General features: G+C 39.7%; 1 protein-coding gene across 1 annotated transcript in view; it reads right to left on the reverse strand.

Annotated features, from left to right (window-relative positions):
• The window catches only part of TENM3 (teneurin transmembrane protein 3), a 1,300,501-nt gene extending 1,285,932 nt beyond the window's left edge, over positions 1-14,569 (reverse strand). Inside the window, exon 1 of the mRNA XM_027636350.1 lies at positions 14,289-14,569. The gene's annotated coding sequence lies outside the window, so the exon portion shown is untranslated. The remainder of the gene's footprint in view (positions 1-14,288) is intronic.
• Positions 14,570-15,643: the final 1,074 nt, after the last annotated feature.

Consider the following 15,643-nt stretch of genomic DNA (forward strand, 5'->3'; position numbering starts at 1 on the left):
GTATCTAGCAAGGTTTTTCTTCTCTTTTTCAGTATTCATGACTTTTTAACATCACCTGCTCCCTAAGGACAGTGTGCTGCTCTAGTACATCTGTATTGGCAAGCTAGGGCACACTTGTAGTACAAATTTGAAGTTCTACAGTATTCACTCAAACGCACCACTGATGCACAAAATGTAACGTAGATATACTGTTCTAGAACAATAAAAGGTAACAAGTAAAAGTGCAGTCCTTTCTTCGTTTGCCCCCAGCCTGTAATTTCCTTAAGCTCCAGTAAACTGTAGACCTCTGTACTGAGTTAAATCTCAAAATGATGACAGACATCATGCTAGATGGAACACGTATTTGCAATATACCAATTTACAGAGGTAGTTTTAGCGGCTTGCATTCAAACAGTAAAATTATATGCACAAACCAAAACTGTTGTAGATTCTGCCAGTAACTTGGAAATCCACAAAAAATGCTATTAGGATACTCAGACAAAGTGAAAAAACAGGTTGAGGCTTAAATGCCATGTCATAATCCTGACCTAACATATACTAACTTTTCAGAAAAAAATTTACCCATGTTTAGGAGAGTATGATTTCCAGTAACATAACTTTACGTATTTCAAGTCCAAAATGTCAATTACGTAATTGTTATCAGCAGTGACACACAGTATTTCTGTGTAGTAATATATTATTACATTTACGCATTTGAATGATAGACATGTAACAGATATTGTAAAATAACTGCCATATGCAAGTGAAACAACAAACTTGCTTGTTCTAGATCCTCACACCCTCAGTGTTATTCACTAAAAATACTGCCATACTATGTACAAATTTATGTCAAAGATAAACCTAATAATATAACAGTTGATTTTTTATTCACACACACTCTGGCTATTCCAAAGTAAGCACCTAAAAATATATATCAGAATTTCCCATAATTGTAGGTCTGTTACTTGGATTCTGCTCTAAAACAGACTCAATTTTTTCCTCCCATAATATATCAAAACAGTCCCTGCTTATTAAATTTCCAAGCTAACTTGTGAAAGAGGCAGAAGTACCCTGGGACCACTTTTGAAATGCTACTGAAAAAGCCACCCTTCAGACAAAGAACAGCAGGGAGCTTTTGTCTCATTGATATCCAGGACACTTCGTAGTTGATCCTTATATTGGCAATAATCAGTATCTTTTTAGTTCTTACTTACGATTTGTGAAACGTAGATATTACCTCTACTAAACTGGCTGGCACACTTCCAGTGTGCCATTTTAAGGCTCCCTGCATTGCAGGATATTTTTGCCTCCACTTAACTAAACCCTTCTGCAAAGAGTAATGTTCATGTAAGAAAAGGGCTTAATCTGAAACACTAAGAGGAAACCCTTTTTTAGACTTCCAAATTTGATTCTTTAAAATTGTTTACCACTGTCCTTATGTATACTTATTACTCTGGTTATAGGATAATGATGTCTTAGAAGCCTTTAATACCTACTCCCTAAAAAAAGCAAGTCATCATTTTACTTTACACGCATTTATCCATAGTAAGGGAGATGAATTTTATGAAGACTACGCTCATTCATCTTAAAAGCATATTTCTTTACTATTATAAAGAGAAATAAACAATACTTAGCTTTTTTTGTTATGGCTTATAAACTGAACCTCCTTCGTGTTTTGGTAATTAGGAAAAAATTATCTTGCTTTATACTTGAAGCTTAAGCACACACAGATGTAATAGAATAAATGATCATATCAAAGTGGGTAAGATACTCCACTGTATGTGCCATGACTGAGAACTGACTGGAGATATATTTTCACCCCCACATATCATTTTAGAAATACAGAAGGCATTTACTAGTCACTATGTGAGTATGGGGGACACACATTACCACCATAGAGTTTAGATTCACAGCTTCTTTTCAGTATCTTTTTAAATTACTTGTGTTTATTACTTAGAGCTCTTTGGTAGGACTGCCACTATACAGGTTCCCAATAGTCTTAATTTTCTTCCTTTTTATTAGCAGTTTGCTAAACATTATCATTTGACAATAAAACAGTACAGAAACCCTTTTATGATGTTTTTCCTGGTAAGATATAGTTGTTTGATCTACATGGTTGTTTGAACCCCAGAATTCCCTGTCAAAGTTCCCTGTCAAAGTTCTCTGCTAGCCAAAATTATAACTGTAACATTCTCTGACACATTAAATAAAAAAATACATTCTGTTGTTGTAAAGTGTGTAAGAACACTGTGATAATAGAAAATGGCTTATATACGTCACTTATTTCTAAAGCTATCATTCTTCAAGTACAATAGTTGACATTCACTAACAATGCCTAAATGCCACATCTTTTATATCCAGTTCTGACATTGAATGCCTGTTGCTACAACCTTAGCAATCAACAGATTTAAAACTTCACTGGGTTGAAACCTGGATTCTAGTTCCTGCTCACAGGATTTATCTGTTGACCCAAAACTATGTAATGGAAAAAAAGCAAAAGCAATTCATTGGTGCATCCAAGGCTTCCTCTCATATTCATGGCATCCCAGAGCAATGTTCTTTGGTTATTACCCTCTCAAAATTACTTTTTGCACCATAATAAACTAACCTGCTACTTCTGTAGGACACAGGAGTTATTGACCGAAGATGGCAGACTGAGATTGGTGTTCCCACTGTCTGTGCAACTCTAAGCACTATGAGGCGCCTGCAATCACTTTTACTGTCCTTTTAAAGAGAATAAGCACCTCTCACGTAGGTGTCTACCCCTATAAAAAGAACACCAGATTTCTGGCTACTGAATGAAGAGATACTTCTAATGTACAGCCCTGAGTCAGTCTTCCAAACCCTAAAGAGATGTGAGATTTCAGACAAAATACTGTACACTTGACATTTTCTATTCACCAGCTTACTGTGGCCTCTCAAGGAGCAGTTAGTCTTCTGACCACACCTCAAAAGACAATTTCTCCACAAAGCACAGAGAGGTGAAGCACTCTAACTAGGCAGACTAGATCAGACTGCTTAATTTCACTGAATTAAAATGCATGCCTGACCATACCTGGTGTATCCAGAAAAATTCAGACAATACAAAATAAAGGCAGCTATTGACAAATATACATTTATTAGGAAAGAGAATCTTCAGCTCATTTGCACACTGGCTTCGGCACAGTATCGAATAAGGAGAGCAAAGTGAGACAGAAAGCAAAGTATCTTGTAAATCAGTATTAAAAGTGACATTATAAAGCAATTAAAGGGTACCTAGTAAACAAGAGACAAAACTATTCAGATTGTAAATCAGATTAAATTAGCTTCCCAAACCTGCACAGTAACACTTTTACCATTAATCCATTGAGAATGTATCAATGACAGATTGAGAGGACTAAAGAGCCAGTCATTACCTGACAACGTAGATACCAAGAAATTGATGCACCGCATTGCTGGATTTCAACCAAATAACTGGCCAAACCAGGAAAATTCTTCACAATAAAGCATCTTTATATGATAATTGAGCTACAAGGTAAGATATATGTCCATTACATAAAGCGATTATTGACTACCAGAAGCTTTTGATTTAGTAGAAAATTACTTTGTATAAGAGCTCTCCTGAACTCAGTGACAAAGGTACATTTAGCTCTTTTAACGCACAGTAAAAGAGAATGAGGCTTCCACTGGCCTTTTCTATATCAAATCATCAAAAAATGGAAAGAAAATTAACTAAGGATAAAATTCTTTCCACAGGTTTTCACATTCTGTCCAAAAGTTAACTTCCTCTCCAAAAAAGAGTGCACTGGAAATAAAATTAGTTGAATCTGAAATTCCCTGACAGCACTTTTCTCACAACCTACATATGTACTTTAAAGCATGAAGATTTAATGTTGGTGAAGATGCAAAATTCACTGAAGTAATAAAAAAATGAGTACACTAATTTCTTACAAGTTAACTGTAAAAATAAATCAGAAATAAATTATTTCAAGTAAACATACAAAAAAATATATCCTTCACCCATTTAAAAGAATTATAAATTATTTGATTGAAATTTTACCAACTGCATTACAAGAAATTAAAAGATAGGAAACCAGACAGTCACATAATTGGATCTAGAAACTGTCATCTTGAAATTTTACAAAAGTTTTGAATTTAAATCCACTTACAGAGCAAAGAAATTGCACTTAAAGAAGATCTTTAAATCTTTTTCTTTATTTACATTTTAATACCTTCAAAAAAATGTGGGGAAAAAAAAGTTTCCAAGATTAAAATAATGAAATTACTGGTCAAGAAGAAAACTAAAAATTTAGCTTCCAGTCCAATGCAGTTTAACATTCAGCATTTTCATAGTGGATTTCTGGTTCAATGCTCTAATAAAATATGCACATATAGATAACAACTTTTTTTTTAAAAAAAGGAAATGGGCTTTTTCATTTGTTGAGTTTGATTTGGTTTAATGATAAGATACTACTAGAAGAGAAGGATTACATATCTGGAATAAATGCGGCATTTCTTTTAACTACAGCTGGTTTCATGAAGTCCTGAGAAGGAAAATGAAAAGAACAAAGCATTTGATCATTATGTCAAATGTGAAGAAAAGGGTATTTTCAACACAGTTTTTTATCAGCAGTTCTAGTCAAAGTAGATGTTGTACACACTCAACCTTCAAATCCTGTAAACCCTTGTCATCAATTAATTTCTCGTTAAAATCTACTTGTGTTTAGACATTTTCACAGCAGTGACAATAAAATATTAAATATGGAGGACCTATAGCTGTAATATCTACAACATGCAGTATCTGGTAGCTTTTGTCAGAGTTCTGAGGAACAGAGAGTAAGCTGCAATAGCAGTATCACAGAAAGCAAAGTACATACAATTTTTACTTTTCAGTGTCACAGTATGTTTGTACTTTCTTGTAAAAATTATTATAATGGAAAAAGACTGATTATTCATTTTGAGGAACTACAGGCATCATACAATATATTAATTCTGCATATTACATTGCATAACCCCCCCTTTGAACAGTTAGAAGACAACTGATAAAGAATTAGCCAGACAGGTTTGGTATTTCACTGAGGATGGCACAGAGATGAAAGCTTTTGTTTTGTAAAAATGAAGTTCATGCTAATGGTTTGAATGCCTAATTCCTGAAATACCTTGCTTATGACATGTGTTTTCCCCCCATTAACAGTATTTCTACTGTGTTTATTGAGGGCTTTTAAACAAAAAGATTTCCTACTGAGATTTAAATTTCTCTTCTGAGTCCCCTCAGTGTGCAGACTTGGCAAACTTTAAACATGTAAAGACAACGACATTCGTTCATCATCTTAGTGTCAGGAAAATCCAGGATAACTTCAGGAGGTTTTTTTGTTTTACTAGGATTGAAACTACTGGAGGTTCAGTGTGCAATATTGTTTTCTACAGCTTACATTTTACTGAGTATGTTTTGTCACTGTAGATACTTTATAAACATAGGCATTTCAAAATACTGTCATGTAATAAGTAAGGAGATCTACACTGCAGTGAAAAAACAGAAACAAGGTATTCACTGAAATGTAAATTGACATTAAACTTAGAAGTGGCCTCCCAAAAGTAAGATTGAGATGAATTACCAAGACAGTGATGAAATAGTCTTATGCCTATGTACCCAGTGTGCATCTTTTTCCTGGGTAAGCTGACAAGCTTTTCATGCAGCTAACACTTCTCTTTCACTGGTTTCAAACTAGCTTTCAGGGAAAAAAACCTGAGCAATATGCTTTTTGTGTTATTCTTAGCAAGTGTGCCTGCTGAGCACAACTCTTAAATAGATCATAATTTGTATACTAATGAAGAAACAATTTTGGTCAATAGACTTTATTTAATCTTAAAAATACTATCTAGTTTCTGTATCTCCAAAGGTTTACTCCTTCTTTGAGAAACATAAGAAAGAAGGGCTGCCACATAGGTTTCACAATGAATCTTTCTTCAGACTTACAGGTTATTCTCAAAAAGGATTGTGTGAGACTCAGATTTGTCTTCTGAAATATCAACTTAGGAGTATTTCTGTGGGGAAGTAAAGAGCAATGAGGCAGTTAGACAAAGGCTCAGAAAAGTATAGCCACTCACAAAGCTCAGGATATAGCACTCAGGGCTGACCACATTGAATTCAATTACAAGTTGTAAACGCAGATAGCTACAGTAATAGCAGAAATACAGTCACACCTGAGAAACAGAAGAGACCAAAATAGAAGACCAAGAGGGAAGACTTGCTGGCTGGGTGGAGAAAGCCATTGTAGTAAAGAAAAGGAGCAAGAGAGAATTTCTGTAGCAAAAACTTACAATAGCTAGCTGCACACTACTTACGCTATACCAAGAGTTATTAATACATAAATAGCAAATAGGATCCTCAGTGATCCAGTGAAAGCCATGAAATTCCCCATAACAAACAGATGGCAGAATGGTGCATGGATGAGTGAAAGAAAAAAAAAAAAAGCAATGGAAAAATTGGTAAGCTTAAAGTTTAACTACATTTTCTAAAGTTCCAAATAGCAACAAATATTGTTAGATGTTTTATTATGTGCTGCATATGTAAATACATACATCTTGACAAGACAGTGGAATTTCATGTCCATCAAAGGATAAAACAGAGTTTGTAGTCATTAAATGCACATGCCCTCTAGCATAAGAGTCCTGTCCGTCTCTCTAGCTAGGTTTCTAGCTGTTATAGAAGAACACAGCAGATAAAAGACTTCTGATTACAGAGTATAGATGATACCAAGCATGAGGCAGAAGTTCTACAAACCTTTCTTCTGATGATAAAGGTGGCTAAAGCAGATCCCACCTCCATCCTTACTCTGCCATCATTTGCACCAGCAAAACTATCTGGAGGTAATGAAGTAATTCCATGTGGTTTGTTTTTTCTTTTTTTGCACCACAGAATTACTCAGTTTAGATTGTGTAGTGTATAGTCCTCTAATTAATTCAACTAAGAAGACTGTTACAGAGTAGAAATGAACAGCCAAAGAGTTTGAACAATTTAACGTTTCCATCAAGAAAAATATGTATAGAACCAAGGTTTCAAATGTCACGTACAGTTTTTGAAAATCAACTGCAGATATTCAGTTAGGAAATGAAAAGATTCTATGTGAAAGTTTTATAATGAAAGAAAAAAGCTTCAGAAAAAATACCGGATTTTCTTTCACTGTTAAAGTTTCCCATTCTGAAGATAGAGACTTTCCTTATAACTCTTTACCATTATGACAACTAGCACCTGAAACAAAAATTGACAGAATCCTTCACAATATTACTCTACATGACACTGGTAGCAGTGTGAAATTGAGTGTGATCACAGCAACAGTCAATTCTATTGGTTCAGGGAGTTTTCAGTTCAGGTCAATTTTATCTTCAGATCCTCATGCTCTTGAATCACAGAAGTAAAGAAAACAAAGAGAAAAAGACAGTAGAATGAAAGTCTGTAAAAAGGAAACAAGTGCAGGAAACTTTAGAAATTACTAAAAGCTCTTCCTGTTCTCCAAGAACACAAGCCCATACAGCATAAGGTATACGAGTGATTCTCCCCTACCTGTCTTAAACCCAAAGAAGCCTTGTACTGTTTGAGATACATTTACTTAATGAACTCTAGAGTATATCACAAGGTCCTTCAAGAGATGAACTTCATACCCAACTTATGTCTTATTAAAAAAACACTGGGTTTTTTTTAAATTTAAAAATAAAAAAAAAAAATCCAAACATTTTTTTTCCCCCTTGTTGACCAATTTCTTTATCCCAAGAACTTCTGACAAGGTGGTATTTTAAAGCCTTCTTTAACTGTTTTCTCTTTTCATCACTCCTCTTTTTTCTTCATGTTAAATCCAATCCTCTCTCCTCCAGTTCCTACTAAAGAATAACTATTTGTCATCCCCCTTGATTGTGGTAACAGCTGTTGCTAGTTTGCCAATCAGTCAATGCAATCTTGTCTCATTTTCTTTCTGTAGTTTTTTCCCCATTTTTTGCATTACAAATCAGAAAGCATATCTGAGCAAATACTTCCTAAGTTATAAGTATTTACTAGTGAGTCTAAGGAAAGGTGGTAAAACCTAATCCTTATTCTAGCCTTGGTATACATAATCCTAGCTATTGCTGAAGTAAGCCCTAACTAGTCAGTCTTTATTTAAGAAAAAAATAAAATCTTCATTCTAGAGCACTTTACAACAATCTACAATTCCTTTTCCCAGGGCCACATAAGCCACAGTAAATCTTTTGCAAAGTGAAGTAAAATTAATTAGTCTTGCAGCTGCAAATGAACGTGTTTTACTTCCTACTGCAATGGACTATGAATACATTTGCAGTTTAGTCTGAAAGTCAACTGAAAATCCAATTAAATTAGCAGTATCTTTTAAGTGAATAGACAGTACCTTCCTACCCATGGTACCTAATTCACAGACTGTCCTGTGCCAGCACCCTAAATTAGCAGTAGATTTGCTGAAATAAAAAACTATGAATCTCTATTGACTATCACTCTTTTCTTCAAAGTTTGATTTCCCCTTAGACCATCAGTTAGTACCTTTCGATTCTCATCTGTGTATTTTATCCCCTTCACTTAAGTTAAAAATATTTTAAAAATTACCAAAAAGTATTAAACAGACTTTGCTTCTGTTAAGATTATGCTTCATATCTCTTGTCATATCAAGTTGCAGTCTTAAAAATAGAAGCAGGCCTTGCCATCAGATTAAACATGTATGTAGAGTCTGCAGGAACAAGGCTTGAATGGACTTTATCACTCATAACATTAGATGGTTGTCACTGCATGAATCAGTGCAATTTCAGGTAATTTTGCTAACAGTTCAAATGCTTTCATCTGAAATCATACAGATAATGGTCAGTCTATCATAAAGATATGATATACGCCAAGATAATACCTCTCAGAGTTGAGTTGGTGGTGTTTCAGTTCAAACCTCAACAAGTTTCACACCTAACTATGACCTAGGGGCAGTGTCCACTGTCAATTACCACATGCTTCATTCTGCATTCTTCATCACCTCACTTGCTCTGAAAGTAGATAAATCCTTGCTGGATGGCTGTCTTCTCCCAGTTGTGCCCTGTTCTCTGCCTTTGGAAATAGTTGATGTTCTTTTGAACATCTCAATGTTACCCCATTCTAAGGAAGAGCAGGTTTACAATAAAAAGGTAGAGACTGGTGCGGATAGAGTACTTCAGCAAGAATGTTGTCGCTATTTCTCCCGAGATTAAAACAATTTGATTATTAAAACTGCTTTAAAGATGGAATGATTCCTGAATATACAGAACTGTTAATGCATAGGTGTCAATCAGAAGGGAAGAGCAACCTGACTGCTTCCCATTTTGTGTTCAAAACGCTTCTACTACAACTATTCCATATGTCCAGATCACATACAGTGAGATGGCTGCAAGTCTGCCTGCTGCAGCTTTGCACTGTCAAACAGACATGATGGCATATCCTGGAACACAGCTCAACGTTCTGGCTTTCTTTTACCCTCGGAGGAGGTAAAAGCTTCAGCTGGCAAAAGTCTTGGGTATTAGTATGGACAAGGACTTGGAATAGAGAACCACCATGTGTGTGACCCTCCTGATTTTTGTAAGCTGTCCCTGCATTCAACTAATTAAGGGAAAGTGATGCTGCTCTCATTAGGCTGATACAAGAGAGACATGATGACCAGATTTCTCCAAGGGGCATTATTTAAGACTTTTGCAGAAACAGTTCCTATTGAACAGACAATGTTGAAATACACTTGTTTGCTGAAAGTGTGTTTGCTTAGCCATGGAACTTTTATTCAACAGGAGACCATTACAGTGTCATAACATTCGATTCCACTTACATTACTGCTTAATTAACACTGGAACATTTAGCAGTTATTAGAAGAGACATTCTCAAGCATCCTATATTTTAGCAGAGCACACAGGCAGACTACATTTCATGCAATACTTCAGAAATACAATTTGAATTAACAAAACTACCATAATCTTTGACTCAATTCATATTTCTAGATTAAAAGTATTAGCAGATATTCCATGCTGATCTTTCTAGATGCTACAGTAAAGAAAACACGTCCCCTGCTTTAAAAGAATCTTTGTAAATTTGGTCTTTGTAATAGATGGGGTACAAGGTACAAGGGGTACAAGGCACTAGATAAATTAAATCCCTAATGTAGTTAGTAAAGTAGACAGGTTCTTCCACTAACATTAATTAAATAAAAGACTGCTTTTCTCACAGAAAGCATATACTTAGGCATATATTCAGATACATAACAGTGCATGTGTGTGCTAAACCAAGAACAGTCTTCTCTGTCTGACAAAATATTAGTCCTCAAAAAACCCTAGTCTTACACTATCTATCCTTTAATTCCTAGATTCATAGTCCAGAATTAAAAGGTCCATGTGTAAAACTTGTTTTCTTTACAGACCTGAATGACAGAACGCAAATGCAGAAGAACATATCCATGACTTAACAGAGCTGCAAGTCAAGTCTTGTATGAAATTATCTTTATTGCACAAATAAAAGTGTAATTTAACGCTTTAGTCATTTTGATAATTTGCAAACCATGACTCTGCTAAGCCTATAGAATGTATTAGTTTTAACTTCAATTGCTATCTTTAATACAGTAAAACACTGTTATAATGTAAAAAATAGATCACACCCACACCAACATATTTAAAAAAAAAAACAAAATCCAGAAGTATTGTCTCCCAACACTCTTATTCCAGCATTTATCACAGATAATAATTATTATTAGCTACACTATAAATATTCTCATATACTAAATTTCATAGCCTGTTCACCTCAATGCATTAATAAATATTTTGCTTCTGTTTCTTAAATATCTGTTTTACCTGGCATGAGTTGTAATGTAGGCTGTAGCTTCAAAGTCAACCACGGGGTATTTTACTGTTATGACTTTACTATTATGACAAAAACATGTGCCTAGAATTTAACATTTCCTCATTTAACAAGCAAAGTGAGTATGGTAATTATACAGGATTTAAGAACCTCTTTCCTTTCCCCCCAGTATTAAAACTGCATTTTCTAAGATTAAAGTTATTGAGTTTTCCATATTGACCTGTCAGTTTAGTAAATACAGCATTTCTAGAGACTGCGTGTAAAACACTTATATGTATTTTGTGAAAGTGCCAGAAGAGCAGAAAGGTACTTTCAACCTAGCAAGGACAGTAAGTTTAATGACAGTATAACAAATGTTAGGGTGAAAGAAAGACTTCAGGCGCTACAAATTGGAAGCAATACATAAGAATACGCTTAATAATGCTGGGGAACTTTCTTGCATAGATTTACTGATAGAGAACTAGGAAAAACCGGGGGGAAAAGTATCTAGATGTTATAGAAGAAAGGCATCTGTTTTTCATTAGAAGGATTTTCCAAGTTAATTCTCTTGTAAAACTTGTGCCGGTATCATTTTAATACAATATACAATACAACGTGGAAAATATACAAATACAACCTTCCCCAGCCAGCTTTATACAATCCAGTATGTCATGGAAAACATTTTTAATATTCCTTCTATTTCAGAGTTGGGGTTTTTTTTCCTCCCCAAAAATGCCACAACCCTCTACAGCATTTTCTCACAGTCCATGTTTTATTAAAGACACACAACAAATCCAGATGTCAAGACATCAGTGTTTTGTAAATCTCTGATAATACATTCAGCTACCTATTAATCAGCTGTGTGGAAAGTCATACTTTTGTTCTGGAGGAAGTGCAGTGTTAACATTAAATACCATTTAATGCTAACATTTTTACAGAAACTGAGGAAAAATCCAAATGTTCTATTATTCTGAATTTTTAGAAACCCTCACTTGGACAGCATAGAATGGAATTCACTTCAGAAATCAGCAGCAATGCTCATAAGTAATATTTGAATACTTTGGCATGCAAGGATAAAGCAAGTGTCTGACAAATGTATCTATAATAGTGAAAAGAGCAAAGTTGGGATACAACAAAAAAGGATTTCCTAGGGACAACTATAGCATCCAAAACAAGAAGAAAACAGACGAGTTTCACAGTTGCGAATATAACTTTTGTGAAGCTCACCATTTTCACCAACCTGGGAGACACACACTCCAAGCCCCTTCAATATTTAGACCAGCGCTTCATTTATCCCTCAAAGGAGCACAAAACTATGTTGGCAACAAAACATAAAGCATAGGTATATAAAAGCCCATACATTCTTTACAATTTTAATTATATGTTATTCTATGCAGTAGTTCTTAAAATAGAATATTCTATTTAATTTGTGAAGGTAATCTCTTATTTAATTCAATTTCTGGCATTTTCCTTAAGTATGTCTTTGATTAAGATAGTGGGAAACATTTTGTCTCTGGAAAAATATATCACAAGCAGAAGATTACATTGTGTTGCCTCTTGTTATGCCAACTTTATTACACTAAGAAAACTTTTACAACAAAATACAAGTTTATGTAGTTACTGCATTAGTTTCTCATAGAACATTTTCAAGTTAGGTAAGAACCAAGAGCTTTGAAAATAAAGTTTAACTCTGCAGAAGCTGATTTACTTATCATTTCGTTACTGAAGTACACTGTTTACACTAGAAAGTTATTACTACAAAAAAAAACCCAACTACCTTAGCTGTTTAGTTATTGAAGGATGACAAGAGGAGTGTAGTTACACCACCTGATATCCCGTCTCCACAATATTAAACAGTAAATATTTTCAATCAGTTTAAGTGGCAAAAAGAGACATTAAATTCAAATATTAGGTGGTTAGTAGCATTAAATTCAAGTTCAATTATCAATTCAGTCAAATAATGTCAGCAGAAGATGGAAGAACATTTCACTGGACAATATGCAAAATATTGTCTCCCCTTCACTTTGGTTTCACACAAATTTCTGCAGCATTTAGCTACATTTACTTACCAAAGAAAAATTGAGGAAAATACAATCTTCCCTTAACCAGTGCTCTAAAACTGGGCAAAGGCTGTCCCAGTGCTGCTGCCCAACTAGCAACTCAAACCACAGCCCTTTCAGAAGTGTTACCATCACTGTAATGTAATTATGAAATATTCTAACACTCTATTCAATTCCCTGGAAGAGTGGAGCTTACTATTTTAAGAAAGCCTGCCTATTTAAATGTCATTAACTATCCAATTAGCGCAGTCTGCTCTTTGCTAGCTGATGAGTACTGGGATAATCTTTTAATTGTTAACCACTATTGAATAATTTTAGCAATTACGCTTTTATACATTCTGTGCTAATTAAGACAGACTACGCCTAGAATCTCATCATTCCCAGCACACAGTGACAAACAGAAAGACGATCAATGGTCGATAAAATACGCGTGTGACCAGTGGTAACGTTAACGACGTAGGACACCGTCTCCAGCTGTAGCCGCCGCAGGAAGGCGCGCACCGCCCGGCGCACTCCGCGCACTGCCCGCCGCATCCACCCATCCCGGACCCATTCCGGCCGCCGAGGTGTGGGCTCGGGGGCACCGGGCCACTTCGCACCGCGCCTACGGGGCTCTGCTCGCAACGCTGCTTAAGCCGAAATAAATCACCGCCGTCGCTCCCCACGGCTCCACCTGCCGGGCGCCCGCGCCCCGCAGCGCCCCGCTCGCTTCCTCCTTCCCCGGGGGCGCCGCCACCGCGGGGCGGTCAAAGCCGCCCGGCGCCCCAGGGCGCACCTTCCGCGCAACGAAGGGAAAGCGCCGTATCCGTCCCTCCTCCGGATCAGCAAGTTTCTCTCCCTCCTAGGAGGAGACGTGCCTCTGGTGGCTGCTGCCGGGCTCTCGCAAGCCGCCGCCGGGCACAGGCTCCCCGCAAGGCAAACCCTTGGAGGACCTGGAAACAAAGCGAAATTACCTAAAAGGGCACAGGTCTGCGCGGTGCCGCCAGTCGCCCTACGCCGGCGGGCGAGGCGCCCATCCACTCTGCCTCCGCAGGACGGTGCCTGTTGCACGGGCCCCGCGGGTTCCCTGCAGGGCAAAAAGAACTTCGCTCCGCCGGGCGGCCGCACCGCCCCCGCTCCGCGAACTCGCGTGGGGGCTCCGGGCGGCGGCCCCGAGCGGCGGCAGAGACCCGCGGCTCGGACAAGACCCCTCTCCTGCCAAGGGCTGAGCTGCGCTCCGCAGAGCGGGACCCCCCTTCTCCCCCTCCCCGACCTCCCTCTGCGCAAAACCAATTAACCCCGAGCGGTCGCCCTCCTGCAAAAGACGAGACAGAGAGTGCGGGAGCCGACAGGAGGCAAAGTTTGATGAATGAGCGGCTCCTGCGGTGACAGGTGACTACGGAGCGGAGGCATCCTCCGCGCCCGGCCGGGCAGAAGTGCGGGAAAGACGCACTCACCTGTCCGTTGTCCCTCCGGCAGCCGTGGAGGGGAAGGCGAGAGACACAGCCCCGCGCTCCTCTTCCCGTCCGTCGGCCCCAGCGGCGGGCAGGATGCCGGGCTGAGGGCCCGCAGAGCGGCGGGGCCGACCCGGGCTGGCACCCGTCAGCGGAGCAGGTGAAGCCGGGAGGTCGCCGCCGCCGGAAAGCAACACGTTTGGCTCTGAACTTTGCAGCTCCAGTCACAAACAAACAAATACAGCCCAGGAAGGACCTCTCCCATCAGATCCCAGACTGCTCGGCAGCCGCTGCCTCTCTTATTGGTGCGGAGGTTATTTATTTATTTGATTTCTCCCTCCCCCCCCCCTCCCTCCCCGTCCACACACCCCCTTTCCCTTCCACTTCCCCTTCCCTCCCCCCGCCCCGGCCTTCCCTCCCCTCCCGCACGCCGCCCAGACAGCCGCGGTCCCTGCGCGCCGCACAGCGCAGCAGCAGCTCCTCTGCGTTCGCCGGCAGCGCCGGGTGCCGGGCGAGGGGCGGGCGCGCTGCGGGGAGGCGGGAGCGGAGGCGGGCGGGAGCGGGGCAGCCGCCGCACCACTGCCGGGCGATAGCGGAGAGCGGGAGGGAGCTGCTCCCGCACGCCCCGTCCCCCGCACTGGAGAGCGGAGGCGAGAGGGTGATCCCCGCCTTGCCGCCGGTCACCGCAGGGACAGGGCGGCCGAGCAGGGGGGTGATTGGTGACCGGAGCCGGGAAGGAGGGTGGCCGGCGCGTACCGGGCTGCTGCCGCCAGGAGCCCGGGGTGCCCCGCGGCGTTGTTTTGCGGCCCTCGCCCATGGGGACCCCCGGCGGCCGCGGAGCGGCGGGAGCGGGTTCACCGCGGTGCGGGAGCGGCAGCGCCGGGCGGGAGCGAGGGCACGGGAGGGGATGCCGCGCTCGCGGTGTGCGCGTACGGGAAGGCTCGAGTGTGTGTGTAAATGTTTCTCTGTGTGTTCACGTACGTGTGCCTCAGGTAACGTTGCACGGAGCTTGCTTTCAAGGAGACCCCAGGCTCTGTAGCCGCAGTGTACTTGGTGCGCATCGCTTTTACATTTTGCTGTAGCTTATGCGTGATCAGTGCAGAGCAAGCTTTATTTCACCTCTGTCTTATCGGATGCTGAACCTTTGCTGGTTTTTGTTGCGTTTTTCCTCCCCCGTCCCCTAAATCCACATGCAACTCGAGCAGCACGGTAGGTCTCACCTGTCCATTCCTGAGGGCCAAGTACACCACTACGATTATCGTAAGGAAAGGAAACATTAGTTAAAAGCTGCGGAGGTATGACTGCATGAAGGATTCCCTTCACTGCACCTGCGGTCTCCGTCCTAGTTCGGCTTCTCC

This window comes from Corapipo altera, unplaced genomic scaffold (genome assembly GCF_003945725.1).
Source record: "Corapipo altera isolate COAL_440 unplaced genomic scaffold, ASM394572v1 22b, whole genome shotgun sequence".
NCBI classification, from domain to species: domain Eukaryota; kingdom Metazoa; phylum Chordata; class Aves; order Passeriformes; family Pipridae; genus Corapipo; species Corapipo altera.